Genomic DNA, 25568 nt, shown 5'->3' with positions numbered 1-25568 from the left:
CTGGATAGGATGTGTGTGTGTGTGTCTATATATATAAATATACTGCCTTTGCAAGCCGTCATGTGTGTGTATGTTTTGCACAAGAGAGAAGCTGGCATATTTTGATTGCTCGTTCATGTACAACTAGTTTATAGAAGGCAAAGACTACCATGCTTATAAGAACTCGTTGGGATCATCACAACATCATAGTGCACATGCATATTTCTGAGTGATTGCAAGATGTGTGAGTGAACTGTGCAAAGATGAAGACAAAACATGGCGTTCATGCAAAATCAGCAAGTAATCTTATGACAGTTTACTTTTGAAAATTCGTGAGATGTGAGTATTCACATGTGCCAAGTCTCTGCATAAGAAGACATATATACATAGCGTATTGAGAGGACAAGTATGTATGGCATGTATGAGCAGTAGTCGCTTGTTTAGTGATATAAGTAGAGCGAGTTGCTATGCATGTATAAAGCAGTAGCACAAAGAGAACAGATCAATTAATGAATATTCATCTGTATTGTGGGTGGAAATTGTATGGGGGGCAACAATAGGAATATCATGATTGATGATTTTGATAAGGCGCAAGAGTGCAGAGACTTAGCTTTGGCTCTTTGAACTTTGCTTCTCAGAGCAATGTGTTGTCTGAAGTGACATTCCGAGCTTTGGAGACAAAAATTGTGGGCAAGCGGGTGTCCAAAGAAGACATCAGGGTGTGAAGAGATTTTTGGTATGCAGTGGCGTCGCTGCTGTTGGAGGAGCGTTAGCCACTGGGGCTGGACCCGCTAGAGGAAGACGACCGCTAGACACACTTGGCAGAGCGTTAGCCGCTAGGGCTGGACCCGCTAGAGGAAGACGACCGCTGGACCCGCTTGGCATAGAATTAGCCGCTGGGGCTAGACCCGCTAGAGGAAGACGACCGATGTACACGCTTGGCGAAGCGTTAGCCACTAGGGCTAGGTTTTCAGTGCTGGAGCTGATGCTTGACGTTTGTCGGCGACAGGCAAGAGTTAAGAACCGTTGGGTGACGAGCGAAAGATGATGGGTGACAAGCGAACCGCTAGGCCTGCTTGCCATATTAACGCTAATGTTTGGAGTTAGACTCATTTGAACACTAGGGGTAGGGGTTGTTGGCGGTGCGGATCTTGCGTTGTGGTGGCGCTGATGCTGGCACTTGCCGCTGGCGTGCTGGCATGCTGGGGCGTTGGCTGGATTGTTGGTCTGGCGGTGACGTGCCAAGGAAGAGGTTGGGTGTCCAACGTAAATTGGCATCCTCTGTTTTTTTTTTCCGCTGTTGCGAAGCACTTGGCGGTGCCCAGCCTTGCCTTTGCCTTGTCGCTGGCGTTGATGATCAATCAAAAAGAGTGCCCAAATCGAAGGCAGAGTGCCCAAAGGAGACTTGTGGGTGTACAGAGTAAATTGGCACCCAAAGATTTTTTTTTTGTGTGCAGCGTTGACCAGTTCTACCGGCGCTGACCACTCCTATGGGCGTTGACCAAGCATTGACCCGCTCTGATGGGCGTTGACGGGCCCCGGTGGGCGTTGACCAACCCTGATTTGATGTTGACTGAGCGTTGACTCGACACTTACGGGTCAAAGTTCGTGGTAGGTGACGAAGCCTTTGTGTTGGCTTCCCACAGACGGCGCCAATGTTAATGCTAGTGACCGAGGGGTCTCTAATTAATGATAAATAAAGAGAGAGAGAGAGACACACATACACACACACGAGAAGTATAGTGGTTCGTCTCCGCCTTAGCGGGAGACTACATCCACTTGAGTATTGTACTGTGTGTTTGGGCCTTGCGGTCCAAAGGATTACATGAGATGTAATCGGATGTCTTGAGTTGTGGGAGGAGGCATTCCTTTTATAGGTGAAGGAATGCTTCTCCTTTGCATGGTTTTCGATGTGGGACAAGCAACCACCATTTCTAGTCTAAAAAGCCTAGTTGTGAGGGCATGTTGGCAAGGCCAGGAAGGTGGCTTCCCGGTGACATATTTGCCTCTTCCGGATACTGTAGCGTAGCTTGAACATAGGGCTACAAGATGCAAGTAGCGGTTGGATCCCATGAGGGTGTTGTTTACGCTTGGTGTGGTAGCAAACTATCCATGTATAGTGAGAGGTATCTATATGAGGAAACCTAATTGTTCTAAGGTTCTGGGACGTAAAAGAAGGAGTTTTAAATGGATAAATATTATCTTGCCACATTCTTGGTGGAGTAATTGAGAAGCTTAGACTTCCTAGAGGCTTCCAGAAGGGTTTGGAATCATCCTTGGAGAGTTTTAAGGGATTACAACATGCAGAAAAGATGAAAACAAATCCAGATACGTTGCTTGTTGCTCACACCCCTATTTGGACAAAGTTTAGTAGTTTAAATCAGAAAATATCTTTATAAATTCGGCAATATTATCTCTTTTAAAGACTCATTGTAACGTCCCGTATCTTAATTTACCTGTTTACTAGTCATTTGGACGGTAAACGACAATAACTTTCACTTTTACCGTCGTTTCAATACTTTTAGTGGCCCTAAATTGTTGACTTTTGTTCGGGCCAAAATTTGAGAAAATGTTCTTCATGGAAGTTGTAGAGGACGTTAACCGAGCGCGTGGATATGTGGTACGTAAAAATCGGAGTCCGTATGCGAAAGTTATAAGCGAAATACTAAAGTTACTGTTCATGTAGTAAGTTTCTATAAATAGCCAATTTACTGTGGTAAGTTTCCATTTTTGGAAACCTACCGGCCTTTTCTCTCTCCTCTCCCCCGACCTTTTCTTCCTCTTCGGCCCGATTCTTTCTCCTCCGATTTCTTCCTCCTCCGACCACCCCACGATGGAATCCGGGCATCAGCTGGCTCGCCTCTTCACCCTTGTCACGTCTGTGGTGGTGTTTTACAGCGATTTGGCCGGAAGAGCTCGATTTGGAGCTGTGAAGGTTACTGTAGCAGATCGGGATTTCAGTCGATTTCCGGCGATTCCGGCCGTCTCCGGCCACCAAATTAGCATCAAAGGTTCGGTTTTTGACATAGATCATTTCCCCTAAGGTCTTTCATTTCAATTTACAGTGTAGAGGTCGAATTAACGATTTGGAATTTCAAGGGTTCTTGGAGTTTTCTGGGTTTTTCTTCACCGGCCGGATTCAACTATTTAAAGGTAAAATTGGGATGTGTTGTAGTTGAGAAAAATGATCAGTGTGTTGAGTAGGTACTGTTGTCAAAATTTGGTGACCATTGGAGGTGGTGGCTACCGGCGCGTGAGCCCCACGCGCCGCCACTGTGGGTGGCGCGTGGAGGCGTGTAGGGCAGTGTTTTAATTCCGGTTTTTAGCCCATTAAATCCTATAAATTGCGTAGAGCTTGTATGTGAAGTTTGGTAATTTTTGGAGAAGCTTGGAATTAATTATGAATTTTGAAGTTTAGGGTTTTGATTTTCGAATTACGAGAATCCGACCATCAGATATCTCTTGGTTCTGCCTGGGAACCTTTAAATTAACGAATTGATATTAGTGGTATAATTTGGGCTGAATCCGAGGAGAATGGGAGATGTAATTATGAGGAATTGATTTTAGGAATCGTATTAAATTGTTGAAGAATTATTCACGGAATATAATTGTATACAGGACGACGTACCGAGCTATTGCTCGATGAAGGAACTCGTATACGTGATCGTCAGAATAGTACTGTTAGTGGACTTTTATTTTCAAAGAATGATGCATGCATTTATTTATTTGTTTCCGAGGTTATAATTTATTTATTGTATTACCTTCCCGAGCATATGGTTATTTTCAGAAATGGTTTTGGATATTTGGTTATTTGAAGGTTTTATGGCGTGCGGGGTCACGTCATTGGATTACACTTATCTTCTCTTATTTATTTATTTCCGATATGATTTCCGGATTTATACTATTTATATTATACTTATATTCGGTGATTTGAGATTTTTATGAAATTCGATGAAGTTAATCTTTATACTTATTTATATCCTATTTATTTTGAAGATGAGATTATCTTGGTGTGTGGGACACGTCATTGGAAATTCATTTACGAGAGTTGGGGAAGTTTTATGGATTTACTTGGTTTTTCGGATTTCCTTTGCCATACTTTGGGTGACTTATCATTGCTAACATTGATTTCCGCCTTTGTGGCGCAGTGATGGGATCACCGTAGCCCTTCCACCTTTGTGGCGCAAGTTACTGTCTCTGTGACAGTAATTTTGTAGCCCGGTATCCTATCGCTACACTCAGTGGCGTAAGGGTATATTACGGGAGTTATGGGAGTATTTTAGCCTAGGAGGCTATCACCCGAGCCTGGAAGGCTCACTCGTATGGCTATCGCCTTCCCCTACTCACTTTACTACTTAAACTAGCGGGGCTAGCTCGATTTCCGTGTAACCAGCGGGGCTGGTCTTATTTTTCCTTGAGTATCAGAGTTCCAACTTTTTCTTAAAAATCATATGTGACTAGCGGGGCTAGTCGGTTTTCATGAGTGGAACTCCTCTTGTTTTATTTTCGTTAATCATTGCATGCATCGGGATTTTTTAAAGAAATAAATGTGGGAAAGTATAAAATCCATTTGGTTTAAAAATTGTTTATTTTTGTCCACTCACGCTAACTTTTTTATGTACTTTCCCCTGGGCCCTTCGGTTTCAAATGCCCAGTTTGCAGGGGAATGAGTTGGGGTCGGGCGTACATGGAGTTGAGGCATAGCCAACAGCATGGCTTCCGCGTTTGCCTTTGAATTAGGTTTTCCTCATTTACCTTTCTATTAGAATTGCTCTGATTACCTGAGGAATTAATGTTGTTAAGTTGAGATTTGTGTGTTGTGAATTTGGTTGATGTTGATTTGGGGAGCAGGGTGGCTCCAGGAGAATAAGGATGGCTGATTTAGAAGTGTAATTATGCTTTCTACAGGATTTTGGGTCGTCCATTTTAGGGGAAGTTCCGCCAAATTTTTGGCAGAATTTCTTCTAAGGTGGGCCCCGCAGGGCCACCTCAGATTTCGGGGTGAAATCTGGGGCGGGTCCTGTCACTCATGGTGCAAATCTACTTAATTTTAGAGGCTTCTCATTGGTTGGATGACGCAGAAAAGCTTACATGAATTTATTTGATTGGTTTAAGTTGTGTGGATCAATCATATAATTCCTAGAAATTAAAAGAAGGATCCAGAAGACTTGGAGACTAAGTTTGCCATCCCCTATATATAGATGCATCTTTGGGACGTTCCATGAACCAATTCTTTCATTCTTTTCACACACCAAAAATCAGTTTCATTCTCTAGTTGTCTAGTTCTGCGTTCAAGCAAGGAGGAGGAGAAGTCATTCAATACATCAAGTTCCTAGGCACCATCCACCCTTGTGCCATCCCCAGAAGATTGCTTGCTTTCAAGGATCTTCAAGTTCAACTTCTCAAGGCTTTGTCATTCATCTTTGATGGTGTATTCCATCTTTTTCTTTGTAAACGTTTTAGTTTTCCTTTATTTGATTTCATAAACTATGAATTCTAGTTAACATAATGTTGACGGAAAAGTTTAAAGCCCGTTTATATGTTTTGAAATAAAGTTGCAATTTATTTATAGTTGATTTCTATGTTGCTTATGTGAGATTTCTTAATTGATTTTGGATTACAGAAAACTTTTGCATGTTTATGTTCTTTGGTGGCCAACTTAGGATATATGCATGTAATTGGAGCTAGATTTAGGTAAACAATTCACCTAATAGTTTTGTGAACCTATTTTATAAGTAGTAAAGGCTTTAGACAAAAGTCGAAATCAATTAAGGAGGATTGCAAATAGATGAGCTTTTGCATACTAGGTTGTGCACTTTGGTTGACATCCTTTCTTTGTTCTTCATTAATTGAATGTGTTCTTGATTAGCTAGCTTTCTAGACTATGTTTGCTTGTTCAATAAGATTAATTTAGGTGCTTTCACTTAGATTAATTATTTAAGGAAAATAAAAAATGGGAAATCGTTTGCTTTTTAACGTTTCACATGGTCAACTTCTTTCTCATGACATAGATAATCAACTATAGAAATTGTGATTGGATTTCATGCATATAGTTGTGGTTTTGATCTTTGTTCCTTGTGTTCCATCCTTGACGTTTTTATTTTATTTTATTTATTTTAATTTTCGATTTCATAATCCTACAACCCTCGTTTACGATTTTGTTTATATTCTTTGTTTTATTTTTGTAAATTATACCTTATACGTAATTATTTCTTTGTTTATGCAATTACAGGTGCACTCTCAATCTCCGGCTTGAATGATCCCTACTTATTCTATACTAACAACTACATTTTGCAGGGTTAAATTGTGTGCTACTTTTAGCATGTCAATTACTAGCGCATATCTTTTCTGGGAATGTTTTGCAATGCGTGGAGGATCAATGATACCTATCGGATTTGAGAGGCTAAAGGGGATCGTGTTTTATTTTCGTTTCTGACTCAGCCAATAGAGCTAGGGCTTGGTGTGGCAGCCCTTGGGGGTTCAATAAGGCTCCAGAGGCCTATGCTAAGTATGATGGGGTTAGTATAGTGGCATCTGTGCCATTGAAGCTTTCCTTCTATTGGATCGTGTTGTAGGGCGTCCCACCAGCATTCTATTCAAAGAGGATTATGCGGTTGATCAGCAGCACTATAGTTCTGGGATTGTCCAGCTTTTTGTAGTGGCGTACTTCAAATTCAGGTCAAATTGTGTTGGCACAACTGTTGTTGTTTAAGCTATAGTTCTGGGTTGAGGTGGAGTTTCTGGTCAAGTTCAAATACGATAAGCTTTTTAGCTGGTATGGGGCAAGTGGGTTGGTGACACATGTTGGATTGTCACGCTCAAGTTCAGCGTTAGAGGATGAAAGTGATGATACGGGTATGTATGAGACAGCAATTGACTACATTGGCGGAGTTGTTGGCTAGTTCGACTAATACTAGGGTTTCAGTGAATGGCGAAACCCTAGTCTTCAAGGTAGATGTACCAAGAGCATCCCAGATTCAATTTTCTCTTCCTTTGTTGCTACGCTTCACAAGCCCTGTAGACATGTCACCATCCGAGAGCTAGAGGAGCATGAAAATATGGCTGAGACTCTAACTACAATACAGAGGTTTAACACTGATGATGATATCACTATTTCTCTGAAGAAACTGAGATTAAGTCTGGCAGTGGGAAAGAATAATTTAGGCTTAGTTTGGAATTGATTCCTGGAGTGCTTTTGGGATTGCTTCTGCTTTTGGGCCAAGAGCATGGTGTTTGGTAAAATCTTTGAAAGCTGCTTTTGGTTGGAATTGCTTCTCTGTAAAGCCGAAATTGAGAAGCTACAATTTGTAGCTTTTAAAAACTGCTTTGGGAAAACACGAAGGAGCTCTCCACTGTTGTTTAATGAAATTGGACTTCCTGCCAATTTTGTCCTCCTCATCTCTCTTTTCCGTCATTATCATTATCATTCCACATCTCCTCCTTCCTCTTCTTCGGTGCCTGGTTCTCCATCCTCTTCTCTCAGATCGCCTTCTTCTTCAGCTCATCGCTGTTGACGTCCTTCAATTCCTGGATTCTCGCCGGCCTCGCCTCCTTCCTCTGCGCAGACTTTGGGTCTTCTGGGTTATGCTTCGTCTCTGCAGATAATTAAAGTCCCTGAATTCAATTCAGATAAAACTCCTAGTCTCCAACCCATGTGGGTCTTCTTTCTCACCAGCTATTAATAGCCAATTCCAGTCATTTTTTTCTCTCTATGTTGATTTTGAATCAAAGCTCTCAACTTTGAAACCAGCTATTAGTTCCCAATTGTCCTCATTTTTCTTCTCTGTTGTTTTTCAATCCAAAGTTTCAGTCTTTAAATCAAAGCTCGCAACTTTGAACCAAAGCCCACATCATGTCTATTGCTTTGGACAGAAATGGGAATAGTGGGAATGGTATGATCCATGGGATGCCTTGTATTTCGATCTACAACACAAAAGGGTTTGATCAGGATCGTCGTCTGGAGTTGGAGGAGGACTCTAGTAGCTCGAGGTCCTCGTCGGTTGGTAATAACAGTGACGAGTCTAATGGGTCGTCGGAGGGTGAGGAGGGTGAGGTTCAGAGCTCGTTTAAAGGGCCTTTGGACACCATGGACAGCTTGAGGAGGTTTTTCCTGTCAAGTAAGTTAGTTGGTACTTTGTTCTTAGTTGGGTTTTGATTTAATTTGGATTTTGATTGCTTGGTGTTGTTGGTTTGCTGAATTATTGAATTGCGTTTTGGAATTTGGGTTAAAAGTTTGATGCTTTATTGGTGGCTTAGCATGTTAGAGGTGTTTGTTAGATCCAGACTTGGTTTAAAAGAGTTACTAGCTTGTGGGTTTTCTTTGTTAGTGATTCCATATTATACAGAAAGCCCCAAATGGGATTTGAAACAAGAAAGAAAAGAAGTACCTACTGGCTAGTATTGGTTGGGGTAATAGTTTGATGCTTGCTTGCTTAGCATATTACTAGTTCTTATTGAATAAAAACTTGACTTCGAGGAATTATTAGCTGGTGTGTTTCTTTGTTCATGATCCAATATGTACTCAAACCCCAAATATTTGTATTGGATATTTAGAATAGAAAGCTCACAACTTCATCAGAAATTTGGATTTGCTTGTTTATGCTTTGTTTAGTCTTCGTGAAACTAGAGGGAATGAGAAGAATTTTCTATGTTTGAGCCTTCTGGATGTGGTTGTTATTGTTGTGTTGTGAGAAGTCCCAAGGGAAGTTGATCAAAGCACATTATTGTTTCTGTCTAAGGTTCACTCGGGGTTTGTTTTTTATTTGACTTTTATCTCTTTCTTGGGCTTTGTTTTTGGTCTTTTACGAATCATCCAATGATGGGTAACATGTTTTACTTTTCTTGTTTTCCAGTGTCCTCAGCAACTATACAAATCTTTTAGAATAACTTTGAGGGTATTAAAAAATGAAGGCGATGCTTTCATTATATGTTGGTTTTTTCTTATACTCTAAATGCCGAGTATCAAGCCCAATTGACCCATGATTTTTCTTTAGTCAAAGAACAAAAAGATATTCAACGCATGATTTTTCTTCTTAATTAGCCAAGCAAGAAAGTAAAAGAAGCAGGGGATTAGAATTTGAGTGTTTGACCATTTCATGGGTCCGACTCTTTGGAGGTGGTGATAGACAGATTTTGCTTGGCTTATATATAAAGCAGAGTTCTTGCTGAAAAACGCAACCAAATTCATCCACCCATTTCGTGAGATAGGGGTAATCTTGATTCCTCAGTACAGACAGTACTCTCTTTTTTGATTTTTTGGTGATATTGTTTCAAGCTATACATATCAAATGTTTGTCGAATTGCCTAGCTTAGCATGCATGAACTTCCCCAGTCTGGTTTCTTTCTCTTTGTATTTTAATTTGATTCCTTTTCTGAACTATGAAATCGTCTGCTTTGGTTGTGAAGATTATTCCCAGCATTTTCAATTGATTGGAGCCATTACTTTCTTATTGTTCCTCTGATCGAGTTCTTGAATCAATATGTATTTATATTCTCTGCACTATTTGCTTGGATATATTGTGGTTTTCTGCTTCCTTGTGCTGACACATGCATAAAACTCACACACAAAAAACATGAATATTGGAATACATATTTTGTTTTTGTACAATAATGATGAATGTACTCTATATTGTATTCTATTAGAAGGGCATATGTTATTTGGTTTGGCATCTTTCAAGCTCTTATGTCATAATTCCATTGGTTAGTTCTAAGGTTGCCTTTTCCCAATCTATTCTCAGCGTCCTTATTTCATCCTCTTTAGATGCTATGGTATTTTTCAGTGTCCTATTTTCCTAAATCTTGCCTTGTAATTTTTCATCAAGTTCAAACTGAAGGGCAGCAACCTCTTCCTGTAAATGTAGAATTGTCTTGCCGTCTCCATCTCAACCATGTTTACCAGCTCACTTGATGCAGTTTTATTGAGTTTTAATCCATCTATAAAGATTGGTTTAGTTTGTGAACAGGTCTAATCATTACACTAGTCTAAGGTCTGGATCCTTCCCTGTATATGTTGTAGATCAAGTGCCTTTTATGTGTGGTGAAAGTTGGTCCAATAGGCTACCGCCTTACAATTCTCTTCCCTTTCTTTTCAAAGCGCTGTATAATTTCGGCATTAAAAATTTGGTTTATGATTATGAAGTGCTAGCTTGTGGTTGAATCTTAAACTTGAATTGGCACAAATTTGATTTGGTCTCTGGTTCTGTTTCCATGCTTTGAAAGAAATATTCCAGTCTTGTCTACTTTCTTTGCTTTTCCTGATCAGTATTGTTCTATTTTGTGTTATAGGTTAAGAAAGACTCATCATACTTGATAAACTGTAGAGATGTCTATTTGTTACCTAAGTTCTTTATGCTTTGATTATACATTTGTTATGAAGAATATGTCAAGTTTCCTTTTCTACGTTATTGATGAATACTTTAAACCCTTGAATAGTGTTGCTTACAACGTAATTAGTTGTATCTTCATGTATGAAGACGAAAATGTGCTAGCTAGACAGAATAATCTGAGAATACCATTCTTGTATACATATGTATTTCTATTTTATTTAGGTTGCTGCCATTCCATACACTTCTGATTTGGAGGTTGAGCAGATGCATTATATGTTTAATTAGCAGGCCGGAGACCTATTCTGTTGGTCAGATTTTTTATCTTCTTAGCTAGCTGCTTTGTAATAAAGTGATTACAACAGGCTAATAGAGTGGATGACATAGGTCGCCTTGGCATAAATTATTTTGAAGCTTGACTGTCACAGTTTGTGTGTTTGTATGACCAAGTTGAGGAAGCTAAACCAAACTATGGCTCATCGCCTGTCCATGCTGACGACACAGGTGTCGCAGTTGGTGAAGATCGAACGCATTGAAACCACGGTTGCCAAGATCGACCAGTTTGCACCTTCTAAACAAGATAAGAGCAAGCGCTCCGAGATTTGATATATTTGGGACTTTATACTCATTACTTTACGAGAGTAGGAATATGATTTATTGTGATCATTCTCATAGAATTCTCTAGTTTTTTTAATTCGAAAAACTTATTTCCAAATGTAGTGGTGTGATCTAAATATTTAAATAATAGTCCAACGTCCGAGTTCTCATGTCATGTACTTGTGTTTTCTCAATGAGATTAGTGATGTCTCAATAGTTGTTTTTTTTTTCCCCTTTCGTAGAAGTGATGAACCGACCGGTCATAAAGAAATATTCAATCATGCACATTCTTCACTCAGGGGTGTTATTGAGCGCACTTTTGGAGTATGGAAAAAGAAATGGAGTATTTTACGTGATATGCCACATTTTCCGTATGAAAAACAAGTGAAGATAGTTATTTGTACTATGCCTATTCATAATTACATAAGAAGATATGCTCAACGAGATATTGATTTTGATGAAAGTGGAAATTATTCAAGTGAAGAGACTAGTGAAGAGATGGAGGATAATGAACATGATGGAGATGGTCCAGGAAGACAAGAAATAGAGGTGTTAAGAAATGCAATTCCACAAAGTCTAATGAATGCATCTACTTAGCATTTAGTTGCAAATTTCAAGTGACTTTAATATATTTTGTGTAATGGTTCCCGTTGAACTATGGTCGGAAAATTAATCCAAATATTCTAGATGAGATTTTGTGTAATAGTAAAACATAATATGCATATTGAAGGGTTTAAAGTAAATATTTTATTCGGTCCAACCAAGGTTTCAAGAATAATACATGAGAATTTTTTTATTTGGTATGGTTACATAATCAAAAAATAAAATTATGTATTTTAGTAGCATATCTTAGCATGTATGACCATTTTGGTAATTATACCCAGCCAAAGCACTTTTGCCTTGCAACTTACCAAACACCTAGAAATTGCTTTTGGACCTCACAGCACTTTTAAAAACAGTTTACCAAACACCTCAACTGCTTCTCCACACAGCAAGTTCAGAAGTGCTTCCTCTCACAGCAAGTTCGGAAGTGCTTCCCCTCACAGCACAGCAATCCCAAACTAAGCCTTAGATGTTGTCAATATAGGGCTGGTGGTTGTGACGCTTGTTGGAAATGGGCAAAGAAGAGGGGGAGGCTAATGGTTAGCCTCAATAAGCTCCCATATGGTACTGCTGGTAAAAGTAAAGCTCTGAAGTCAGAGGTGGAGTTGGATAAGAAGAAAACAAAACAAGACCAAAAGGACAGATTTGCTACCAAGATTGGTAGCTGCTGAGGAAGATGTAAGTTTTGACCCTAAGGGGAAAGAACTTGCTATCTTTTAAATTTATTTTTTTATTACAAGCATTTTTTAGTAGGGACGACTTCTATAGGCTTTCTAGATGTTTCTTGTTTTTATTTGCACCACAATTGCGTATTTGCATGTTGGTAGGTGACATTAGATGCTGATTTTCCTTAGGTGGCGAGGCTATTCTTACTTGATTAGGCTTGCTTTAAAGCAAGTATCCCTTCAACTTAAATGAGTGGCATTTGCTTAGGTAGGGTTTCTGGACTTTCTAACCGGATTGTTGATTTAAGTTATTATAGACTCTAGCATGTTGGATACTAATTTATAATTATATAAATTTTTTATTACAAAAACAAAAAGTTAATTTGGTCAATTATTCACCGGAAGAGAACCACAATATTTTAGCATAAGAATAACACATAATATGTCATAATAAAGCAAAACCATAAAATCATAAACATTGAAATAGTTGGAGATTTAAGACTAACCTTATTGTATGAACGCGTGTCAGGGCAAAAGACAAACTTTGACAAGAGCTGTGTTTCGTTTAGTAAGAATGTTCTCTTGGATAAGCATGCAAGAGTCTTTGGCAGAAATTTTAGGGGTTTTGAGAATGGATAAGCATGAGATATACTTGGGGTTTCCAATGGATTAAAGCATTTGGTTTTTTAAAAGAAAAGGTTTAGAGAAATAGAGCAAATTGGCTATGGAACTGAGGTCAGGATATGGTTAGATCTTTAGGTCCTCCAACCTCACAACTATTGTCGATACACCATTAGAATCTTCATTTGCTCTCTACATAGTTTGTGAGCTTCATATCAAGACCAACATTCTTGAAATTTCCAATTGGATCCTACACTATTTAAAGCATCTTTAGCAATGCCAACAATTTTTGAGTGAAATTTTAGCCAAAGTAGCTAAAAATTCATTTTGGCTAGCCAATTTAGAAATACGTCTGCATCAATGCTCTCTATTTTAGCTAGTTTTGAATTTATATTATATTTTAAATGAATACTAAATAGTTTAAATATATATATATATATATTACATAAAATAACTCAAAATAAATGTTTTAAATTATAGAGAGTCTCATCTCACTCTCCATATTTATGAGCGAGATAGCTCAAAGTTATAATGGAGAACCACTTAGAAATCTGGTGCAGCAGTTAAAATATATAAAAAGCTAAACATACTCTCCAAAATAGCTAATGAGCAAAAATAGAGAGTCTGCTAAAGATGCTCTTAGTGTTTAATATGAATAATTCTCTAATCCAGTATTGTTGGCAAGCACAAGATTATCGATTGACTCGGTACTATGAGCCTTATGGTTGGTTTACAATTTATATTGCTAATATTTAGAATGATAAGAGGTGTCAATTTGTCAATTCATCTCTGTTAGATAATATGACAAGACCCGCCCCGAATTCCACCCTGGAATCCGAAGTGGCCATGCGGGACCCACCTTTAAAGGAGATTTACCAAAAATTTCGGCATAACCTCCCTAAAAGATGGTTAACCCAAAAACCTGCGGAAACCAAAATTTCACTTCTAATTAACCAACCACAACTCCTGGAGCCACACTGCTCCCCAAATTCAGACAATCCATCTCAAGGCTAACAACATCATATAAAATCTCCGAAAGGTACAAGTTACTACAATCACCAAAGTTAGGTCATAGACCTCAAATATAATTCACATAAGTTGGGTCACATATCCCTTAGTAATCAGAGCATTCTAGGAATATAAATAAACAAGGAATATAGTAGGTTAACCAGGTAACCTACAGAATGCGATGGCGGAAGCAGGTGCGGTCACTATGGCTCACTCTCGTACACCGAGCAACAGTACTGTAATCTGGGCATTTGAAACCGAAGGGCCCAGGGAAAAGTATATAAAACGTTAGCGTGAGTGGACAAAAATAAATAACTTTAAACAAAAAAGATTTTATACTTTCCCACATTTGTTTCTTTAAAAACTCCCGATGCATGCAATAATTAAGAAAAGACCGACTAGCCCCGCTAGTCAAGAACAACAACAAAAGAACATGGGGAAAATGGGTTCACCATACGGGAATGGAGCCCCTCAGGCTCAACCTACCCTCGACTGCCACTCACACATAGATTGTGCGAGGAGGAGAACTAATAACCTCAACTTCCATTCACACATAGATTGTGTGAGGAGGAGAATATCACCTCGACTACCACCCACGTGAGGAGGAGAAAGCTACCTCACTGCCACTCACAAACACAAAGTAAGTGAGGAGGAGACCTATTCACATGACCCGCGTATGGTGAGGAAGAAGATCGTCAAAAGCCAGTAAATCTGTATAATTTCCCCACTTATCTCGAAAAATCGGAATCCAATGAATAAAGACGTGACCCCGCACGCCAAGCTCATCTCAGGTTCAAATATAAATAGGGTATAAATAAGTATCGATTTCCGAATCCGCATAAATCAAAATCCTCAAATCGAGCATAATGAATCTAAATTCAAAAGTTCAAACCAATAAATCATTCAATAATCCAAACCAAAATAAAATGCTCGATAATTAAATTGATAAATCGATAAACTCAAAACTTGCGGAATATAATTTGCATGCATCAATTAAAATCAAAGGTCCACTCACAATATGCGGTCAATCCTGACGTCGCTCGTGATTCTCCTCGTGTGGAGACTCCTCTCGTCCTGTACGAATAACATTCATAAATATATATAATTCACAGGACGGAACTTTAACTTTACGATACTTATAATTGGAAGTTCAAAATAATCCCCCCTTCCTAAAACCGACTTCTCAACACTCTACAACATCCATCCTTAATACTTCGTCAATAATCAATCACCGATGAATTAATTCTCGAGTGAATTCGAAATAATTCCGGCGTTCGAATTCACGTAAACCGTTAATTATACGATTTAAACTCAATCCGAAATTCCTCCGATGTCAACCAAACTTCACACATTACATTCTACAATCATTAACTGGTATAGGGGATTAAAACGACATCTAAAACCCTGCTATACGCGCCTCCACGTCCCCACGCGCCGGCGGCGACCTTCCCCGATGACCACCAAATTCCGGCAACAACATCATCTCAACAGACCCAAACAACTTCTCAACTATAACATTGATCAATTTTACCTCTAAGTGGCCGAATCGAGCCGGTGAAGGAAAGCCCCGAAGCTCCAAGAACCCTAGAATGGAAAATTATCAATTCGGCTTCTACAATGCAAATTGGAACGAACCACCTTAGGGAAAATAATCACCATCAAAAACCGTACCTTCGATGGGAATATGGCGGCCGGAGGTGGCCGGAATGGCCGGAAATCGGCAAAATCCCAAAACTGCAACCGGGGAGGAATTTCCTTCGATCCGAGCTTTTCCGGCCAAATCGTCCAAAGATACCTCCACAGACGTGACCGGGGGAAGAAACCGAGCTTGGGGGTGGCCGGATTACGTCCGGAGTCGGCCGGAAGAGGAAGAAATCGAAGGGGAAAGAATTCGGCCGAGAGGGGAGGAAGAGTCGGGGAGAGAGAGAGAAAAAGAGGGGTGGGTTTCCGGTTTTGGAAACCTACCCGGGTAACTTTCCTTATATATCAAAAATTTACCATGAACAGTAATTTTCGTAATTCACTCATAACTTTTGCATAAGAACTCCGATTTTTACGTACCACAGATGCACGCGCTCTGTTTAACATCCTCTACAACTTTCATGAAGGAAATTTTCTCAAATTTTTAACTCATAAAAAGTCAATTTTTAACCACCCCCTAAACGTTAAAATTATAACCGCGAACGGTAACCATAAAGAATTTCATGTAACTCAGTAAAAAGGTATATCAGATATGGGGTGTAACAATTCACCCCCCCTAAAAAAAATTTCGCCCTCGAAATTTACGTACCTGTCAGAACAGATGGGGGTACTGTCGTCTCATTAAATCTTCCGGTTCCCAAGTGGCTTCTTCCACCAAATGATTACTCCACAATACTTTAACTAAAGGTATCGTCTTGTTTCTAAGGACCTGCTCTCTTCTGTCAAGTATCTGGATATGTTTCTCCTCATAAGTAAGGTCCTCCTTCAAACGAATGGGTTGTTCTTCTAAAACATGGGAGGGATCAGCAATATACTTGCGGAGTAGGGACACGTGGAAGACATCATGGATCTTTGATAACCTCGGAGGTAGAATCAATCTGTATGCAACTGGGCCAACTCGATCTTTAATCATAAAAGGTCCAATGAATCGGGGACTAAGCTTCCCTCGCTTTCCAAATCTTACAACACCCTTCCAAGGGGACAATTTCAAGAATACCCAATCACCTTTTTGAAATTCCAAGTCTTTCCTGCGGTTATCCGCATAACTCTTTTGTCTACTCTGAGCAGCTTTGAGTTTCTCTTTGATCAACTTAACCTTTTCGGTGGTAATCCGCACAATCTCTGGACCCATGAGCTTTCTTTCTCCCACCTCATTCCAACATAAAGGAGTACGGCACTGTCTTCCATAGAGAGCTTCGTAAGGAGCCATGTCAATACTGGAATGGTAGCTATTATTGTAAGCAAACTCAATCAATGCCAGATGACTATCCCAACTTCCTTTGAATTGCATAACACAGGATCTCAACATGTCTTCCAAGGTTTGAATAGTCCTCTCAGATTGCCCATCAGTCTGTGGATGAAATGCCGTGCTAAAACTTAATCCAGTACCTAAAGCCTCATGTAGACTCTTCCAAAATTTTGAGGTGAAACGAGGATCTCGATCAGAGACAATGGAAACGGGTGGTCCATGAAGTTTCACGATTTCATTAACATAAAGTTCCGCCAGCTTGTTCATCCCATAAGTCTTGTTAACAGGTAAGAAATGAGCAGACTTGGTGAGTCGATCCACAATCACCCAAATACTATCATGACCATCGCGAGTTCGTGGAAGACCTGAAACAAAATCCATGGTGATGTGCTCCCACTTCCACTCCGGAATAGGCAACGGCTGAAGCAATCCTGAAGGTTTCTGTCTTTCTGCTTTTACCTGTTGGCATATCAAGCACCTACTCACATACTTTGCAATTTCCCTTTTCATATTCCGCCACCAATAATATGGTTTTAAAGGTCGATACATTTTTGTCCCGCCAGGATGCATAGCGTAAGCAGAACTATGAGCCTCATCCAAAATTTCTCGTTTAATATCAGGAAGATTAGGTACACATATTCTATTCTCAAACATTAAGGCTCCATCTCCTCTAAGAATAAAGTCTGTTCTAGTGCCATCACTCACTGCTTCTTTTAAATATCTTAAATATTCATCTTCATCTTGTGCCTCCCGTACTTTATCAATGAGATTCGGCCTCACATGGAAGCTAGCTAACAATGCTCCAGACCCTTCTTCAATTGTCAAATTAACTCCTGTAGATCGCAATTCATAAAGTAAAGGGACTCGAACTGCCTTCAAATGGGCTAAAGAGCTAGAGGGCTTTCGGCTAAGTGCATCAGCTACCACATTGGCCCTTCCTGGATGGTACTCGATAGTGCAATCATAGTCCTTAATCAACTCTAACCACCTCCTTTGCCTCAAATTTAAGTCCCTTTGGTTAAGTAGATACTGGAGACTTTTGTGATCCGTAAAAATTTGGCATCGTGCTCCATAAAGGTAGTGTCTCCATAGCTTAAGTGCCAAAACTACAGCAGCAAGCTCAAGGTCATGAGTTGGGTAGTTCATTTCGTGAGGTTTCAACTGTCTAGATGCATAAGCAATCACATTCCCATGCTGCATTAACACACAACCTAAACCTTGTCTTGAGGCATCACTGTAAATCACATACTCCCCGCTATCATCAGGCAATACTAAAACTGGGGCACGAGTTAACCGTCCTTTGAGTTCTTGAAAACTTTGCTCACACTCATCCGACCAAACAAATTTAGTACCTTTCCTGGTCAATTTAGTGAGGGGGGCTGCAAGCTTAGAGAAATCCTGCACGAACCGCCGATAATAACCGGCTAAACCCAAGAAACTACGAATCTCCGTCACTGTGGTGGGTCTTCCCCAATTCAAAACCGCTTCCACCTTTTGAGGATCCACACTAATACCTTCAGCTGATACCACATGACCCAAGAATCCTATGCTGTTAAGCCAGAATTCACACTTACTCAACTTAGCATATAATCTAGCCTCCCTCAAAGTCCGAAGTACTAGCCTCAAATGCTTAATATGAAGCTCATCACTCTTGGAGTAAACCAGAATGTCATCAATGAATACGATCACAAAACGGTCCAAGTATGGACGGAATACTCGATTCATGAGATCCATAAAGGCTGCAGGAGCATTGGTTAATCCAAAAGGCATCACCACAAATTCGTAGTGACCATTGCGTGATCGGAATGCTGTCTTGGGTACATCGGACTCTCTTATCCGGAGCTGGTGATAACCTGTCCTCAAATCAATCTTAGAGAAGACTTTGGCACCCCGCAATTGATCGAATAAGTCATCAATCCGTGGTAATGGATACTTGTTTTTCACTGTGACCTTATTCAATTTTCTATAATCAATACACAACCTCAAAGTGCCATCCTTCTTCTTAACAAAAAGCACCGGAGCACCCCAAGGGGACACACTTGGCCGGATGAAACCTTTATTCAACAACTCCTGTAACTGGGTCTTCAACTCCTTTAACTCAGCTGGAGCCATCCTATAAGGTGCCTGATATATAGGTGCAGTACCAGGGAGCAACTCAATGGTAAAATCTATTTCCCTTTCTGGAGGTAAACCAGGTAGTTCATCAGGAAACACATCCGGAAACTTCCTGACCACAGGAATATCCTCAATGTTCAACACCGCCCTCTTTGTATCCACAATGTGTGCTAAATAAGCCTGACAACCTTTATTCATAAGCTTTTCAGCTGTAATGGCCGAAATCAGGCAAGAGGAGAGAATATTCCTCTCACCACGGAAGGTGATTTCCGGTTTTCCTGGACTTCGAAACACTACTTCTTTACGGAAACAATCAACCAATGCACCATGTGTCTCCAAAAAGTCCATCCCAAGAATTACATCAAACTCCACAAGGTCTAGAGGAATTAAGTTGGCCTCTAGGCAAAAACCATCAACCATTACACCACAACCATTAAAAACCCACTCTATCTTAAGTGCCCTTCCCGCAGGTAAAGAAACATACCACTCACCAATAAGGAGTGATGATGGCACATTTGCAAAACATGTGAATCTACTGGACATAAAAGAGTGCGTTGCACCAGGATCAATTAAGGTTAAAGCAGGTTGATGAAAGATAAACAACGTACCAACGATAACTTTCGGTGAATCACGGCCCTCCTGCTGGGTCATGGCGTGTAGTCTAGCATGTGTCACAGGATGACCTCGCTGAGCTCTGCCCTGCTGAGAACTAGCTCGGCCTACCGAGCTGGTGCGGGCACTGCTAGTAGAACCACCAGCAGAGGACTGACCAACAGTCTGAGTGGGGGTAGATCTAGTTCCCTGAGTCGCAAGGGGACAGTCCCTCCTGAAGTGATCCTGCTGACCACAAATAAAACATCCAGCTGTCTGATACTGCCCATACTAGGCTGGCTGGCTAGCAGAAGCCCCACTCGAACTACCATGATAACTCCTGGACCTCTCAAACTGTCCAAACTGTCGTCCACTAGACTGACCCCGAGAGAATCTCCTGTCACGTGCCCTGAATCTAGTACGGGTTCTCGAACTGGAACCACTGCTCTTTCCACTACCAACTGAAGAACCAGAACCAGATGTGGAAGTAGCCCTCTTAGATGGACCCTGGCTAGGGCCACCAGGATCCCTAGGGTGAAATCCAGCAGGTGAGTCGGACTCAATGTCCATGGCATAAGATACTGCCTCAGCAAAGCTACGGTACGGTGTGCCTAACATCTTATCCTTAAACTTTCCTCCAAGTCCCAAAACAAATCTACGAATCTTGCTTTGCTCAGTACGAACCAAATCCGGCACATGATGGGCCAAGGAGAGAAACTCCTGCTCAAACTCCAACACTGACTGCTCATCTCTCTTCACCAAGCTCAAGAACTGGTCCTGCATCCGATTGAGGTGGGCATCACTAAAGTACCGTCCATAAAAATGGGTCTTGAACATATCCCATGTCATGGGGCCAACATTTGCAGGGTCATTAGTAACATCAATCCACCAATGCCAGGCGGTATCCTCAAGAAACTGTACTGCCAAATCCACTTTCCTATCCTCTGGAAGATCCATCTGGGAGAAAACTCTCTCCATCCTGTCAATCCACCGCTGAGCCTCTACAGGTGAGGCGGCAGAAGCAAAAGTCTGTGCCCCATGCCTCTTAGCACGCTCCACAGTATAGTCAGTACGTGACCCGGGGAGTGCTGCGGCAATCTGCCGAAAGAACTGTCCAAAAGAATCCGCAAACCCCCTAGGTATCGGCTCATCTTCCCCAACCGGAGTTCTCTCACGTGCTCGGCGATTTCGAGCCATAGTACCTGAAGAAAAGTATTTAAGAAGTTCAAGGATCAGTACAACAAGGTATCTACTTTACATGCATAATAACACACTAATACCGAAGAGCACACGATGGGGATCCGCCGCGGTCGGGCCATCACTCGAGAGGTACCAGGCGTTATTAAGCATATAAAGTAGCAAGGAAGTAAGGAAGTCTACAGAATCTAGAAACCTAGTGCTCTGATACCAACTGACAAGACCCGCCCCGAATTCCACCCTAGAATCCGAAGTGGCCCTGCGGGACCCACCTTTAAAGGAGATTTACCAAAAATTTCGGCATAACCTCCCTAAAAGATGGTTAACCCAAAAACCTGCGGAAACCAAAATTTCACTTCTAATTAACCAACCACAACTCCTGGAGCCACACTGCTCCCCAAATTCAGACAATCCATCTCAAGGCTAACAACATCATATAAAATCTCCGAAAGGTACAAGTTACTACAATCACCAAAGTTAGGTCATAGACCTCAAATATAATACACATAAGTTGGGTCACATATCCCTTAGTAATCAGAGCATTCTAGGAATATAAATAAACAAGGAATATAGTAGGTTAACCAGGTAACCTACAGAATGCGATGGCGGAAGCAGGTGCGGTCACTATGGCTCACTCTCGTACACCGAGCAACAGTACTGTAATCTGGGCATTTGAAACCGAAGGGCCCAGGGAAAAGTATATAAAACGTTAGCGTGAGTGGACAAAAATAAATAACTTTAAACAAAAAAGATTTTATACTTTCCCACATTTGTTTCTTTAAAAACTCCCGATGCATGCAATAATTAAGAAAAGACCGACTAGCCCCGCTACTCAAGAACAACAACAAAAGAACATGGGGAAAATGGGTTCACCATACGGGAATGGAGCCCCTCAGGCTCAACCTACCCTCGACTGCCACTCACACATAGATTGTGCGAGGAGGAGAACTAATAACCTCAACTTCCATTCACACATAGATTGTGTGAGGAGGAGAATATCACCTCGACTACCACCCACGTGAGGAGGAGAAAGCTACCTCACTGCCACTCACAAACACAAAGTAAGTGAGGAGGAGACCTATTCACATGACCCGCGTATGGTGAGGAAGAAGATCGTCAAAAGCCAGTAAATCTGTATAATTTCCCCACTTATCTCGAAAAATCGGAATCCAATGAATAAAGACGTGACCCCGCACGCCAAGCTCATCTCAGGTTCAAATATAAATAGGGTATAAATAAGTATCGATTTCCGAATCCGGATAAATCAAAATCCTCAAATCGAGCATAATGAATCTAAATTCAAAAGTTCAAACCAATAAATCATTCAATAATCCAAACCAAAATAAAATGCTCGATAATTAAATTGATAAATTGATAAACTCAAAACTTGCGGAATATAATTTGCATGCATCAATTAAAATCAAAGGTCCACTCACAATATGCGGTCAATCCTGACGTCGCTCGTGATTCTCCTCGTGTGGAGACTCCTCTCGTCCTGTACGAATAACATTCATAAATATATATAATTCACAGGACGGAACTTTAACTTTACGATACTTATAATTGGAAGTTCAAAATAATCCCCCCTTCCTAAAACCGACTTCTCAACACTCTACAACATCCATCCTTAATACTTCGTCAATAATCAATCACCGATGAATTAATTCTCGAGTGAATTCGAAATAATTCCGGCGTTCGAATTCACGTAAACCGTTAATTATACGATTTAAACTCAATCCGAAATTCCTCCGATGTCAACCAAACTTCACACATTACATTCTACAATCATTAACTGGTATAGGGGATTAAAATGACATCTAAAACCCTGCTATACGCGCCTCCACGTCCCCACGCGCCGGCGGCGACCTTCCCCGATGACCACCAAATTCCGGCAACAACATCATCTCAACAGACCCAAACAACTTCTCAACTATAACATTGATCAATTTTACCTCTAAGTGGCCGAATCGAGCCGGTGAAGGAAAGCCCCGAAGCTCCAAGAACCCTAGAATGGAAAATTATCAATTCGGCTTCCACAATGCAAATTGGAACGAACCACCTTAGGGAAAATAATCACCATCAAAAACCGTACCTTCGATGGGAATATGGCGGCCGGAGGTGGCCGGAATGGCCGGAAATCGGCAAAATCCCAAAACTGCAACCGGGGAGGAATTTCCTTCGATCCGAGCTTTTCCGGCCAAATCATCCAAAGATACCTCCACAGATGTGACCGGGGGAAGAAACCGAGCTTGGGGGTGGCCGGATTACGTCCGGAGTCGGCCGGAAGAGGAAGAAATCGAAGGGGAAAGAATTCGGCCGAGAGGGGAGGAAGAGTCGGGGAGAGAGAGAGAAAAGAGGGGTGGGTTTCCGGTTTTGGAAACCTACCCGGGTAACTTTCCTTATATATCAAAAATTTACCATGAACAGTAATTTTCGTAATTCACTCATAACTTTTGCATACGAACTCCGATTTTTACGTACCACATATGCACGCGCTCTGTTTAACATCCTCTACAACTTTCATGAAGGAAATTTTCTCAAATTTTTAACTCATAAAAAGTCAATTTTTAACCACCCCCTAAACGTTAAAATTATAACCGCGAACGGTAACCATAAAGAATTTCATGTAACTCAGTAAAAAGGTATATCAGATATGGGGTGTAACATAATACTCTAAATGTCAATCAGCGTAACAACATGTAATTTGATATTTTGCATTATGTTGTTACATAGCTAGAGATATATAATGGGTAAGTGAAAACATTTGTTATTTGAATACATGACAAAAAAGAGACCAAAGGGAGGCTTATTAGAGCAAGTCCACCCGTAGTCAAGAAATGTCAAGGTCGAAAAGTCAAGAATTCGACCAGTCAAGTTACTGTTCACTGCCACTGGACATGAGTTTCCACCCGTTTTTTTTCTTGACCGGTCAAGACTGTTCATCGTGGCACTGTTCATCCATTACTGTTCACCAATTTCACTGTTCATTGAGTTTTTAGTCTGAAGTTCATTTTTTACTGTTCATTGTTCATTTTTTTGAGTTTTTTTTTTATTTTTTTATAAAATATATTTGATGCTACTAACAGAAATTTATGGATAATTAATGTCATAATTATGCACTTTTATAAGAGGAATGTGCTTTAATAAGAGGAATTTTAAAATACAACTTTTATTTCATTAAATAGTAGCTTACATAAATGAAAAACTATGAATAAGTACAATACAATTAACAACATGCATAATCAACTAATTATTCAAATCATAATCATAATCCTCATCTTCTCTAGACATCCAATTTGCATTTGAATGGTCATCATGAGGGTTACGGTTGGTGGAATCATCCGTAGAGAAAGGTGAGAATTGTGGTTGTGTAAGATATCCCCCGGGGTAAGGTGATTGCGGATAGTATCCACCCATAGAAGCAGAGGGTTGTGGGAATCCACCGGTGAAGGGAGGTGGTGGGAATCCACCGGTTAAGGGAGATTGTGGGAATCCATCGGGGCAAGGTGATTGTGAGTATGCACCGGAGTAAGGTGGTTGTGGGTATGCACCGGGGTAAGGTGCTTGTGGGTATGCACCAGGGTAAGGAGGTTGTGGGTTTGCACCACCAAAATTTGGTTGCGGATAGTATCCACCCATAGAAGGTGGCGGCTGCTCGTCAAGATCTTCTTTCTCCGCTATCTTCTTTTGTTTTCTTGACCAATAACGCTTTTTATTTGGCGTCATTTTACTTGTATCAATCTCCATAATACGCTCTTCCCTCTCTTTATTTCGCTCTTCCCTCTCTTTAATTCGATCTTGCCTTTCTTGAAATAGAAATTGCTCTTTTCGTATTTCGATTTGCAAGAGGATACATGCTCTTTTCTCTTCCTCTTGGAGACTTCGAGCGAATTCGTCATCGAGTTTTTTCTTGCCCTTGGTTGCCTCTATTTGGTTGTTCGCTATACTCTCGAGACTGTTTGACAAAGGACTTTGATCTTTCGCTGCCTTCTTTCCTTTCCGTATTGCTTCTTTGGCAGCCTTCCTTCCTTGGGGCCTCACATTGGGATTTGCAGTTTCACCTGCAATTACCTCATCTACATCCATGTCCAAGTTGATGGGAGAATTTCCAGGAATTGGTTGTGTAGGCGTATGTTGATTTCCTTCATTTGATGTTCCTCCAGATGTATGATTAGGAATGTCTTTAAATTGTTGAAAACCCTCCACAACAACGTAACTAGCAAAACTCTGAAAATTGTGTTTTTTTTGCTTCTTTTTTCTCTTCATCCCGGCATGCCACAATTTATGTGCTTCATCTCGCTACGAAATAAATAAAAACAATTACTACAATTAAAACGATATTATAATTACTACATTATTTATCAAGACATATTTTACTAAAATGTATCAATAAGATTTATCAACAAATATAAAGGTCATAATTTTAATGAAGACATATTTTAATTATAACGAAAAATAATTACTACAATTAAAACGATATTATAATTACTACATTATTTATCAAGACATATTTTACTATAATGTATCAATAAGATTTATCAACAAATATAAAGGTCATAATTTTAATGAAGACATATTTTAATTATAACGAAAAATAATGACTACAATTAAAACGATATTATAATTACTACATTATTTATCAAGACATATTTTACTATAATGTATCAATAAGATTTATCAACAAATATAAATGTCATAATTTTAATGAAGCCATATTTTAATTATAACGAAAAATAATTACTACAATTAAAACGATATTATAATTACTACATTATTTATCAAGACATATTTTACTATAATGTATCAATAAGATTTATCAACAAATATAAAGGTCATAATTTTAATAAAAAAGTATCTATCCCGTTTTACAATAAAAATCAATTAGTACAAATATAAACATCGTTGTAATTACATCATTAT

The sequence above is a fragment of the Rosa chinensis genome, chromosome 6 (genome assembly GCF_002994745.2).
Source record: "Rosa chinensis cultivar Old Blush chromosome 6, RchiOBHm-V2, whole genome shotgun sequence".
In the NCBI taxonomy this organism is placed as follows: domain Eukaryota; kingdom Viridiplantae; phylum Streptophyta; class Magnoliopsida; order Rosales; family Rosaceae; genus Rosa; species Rosa chinensis.
The sequence above is the reverse complement of the archived record's forward strand: the minus strand, read 5'-3'. Positions refer to the sequence as shown.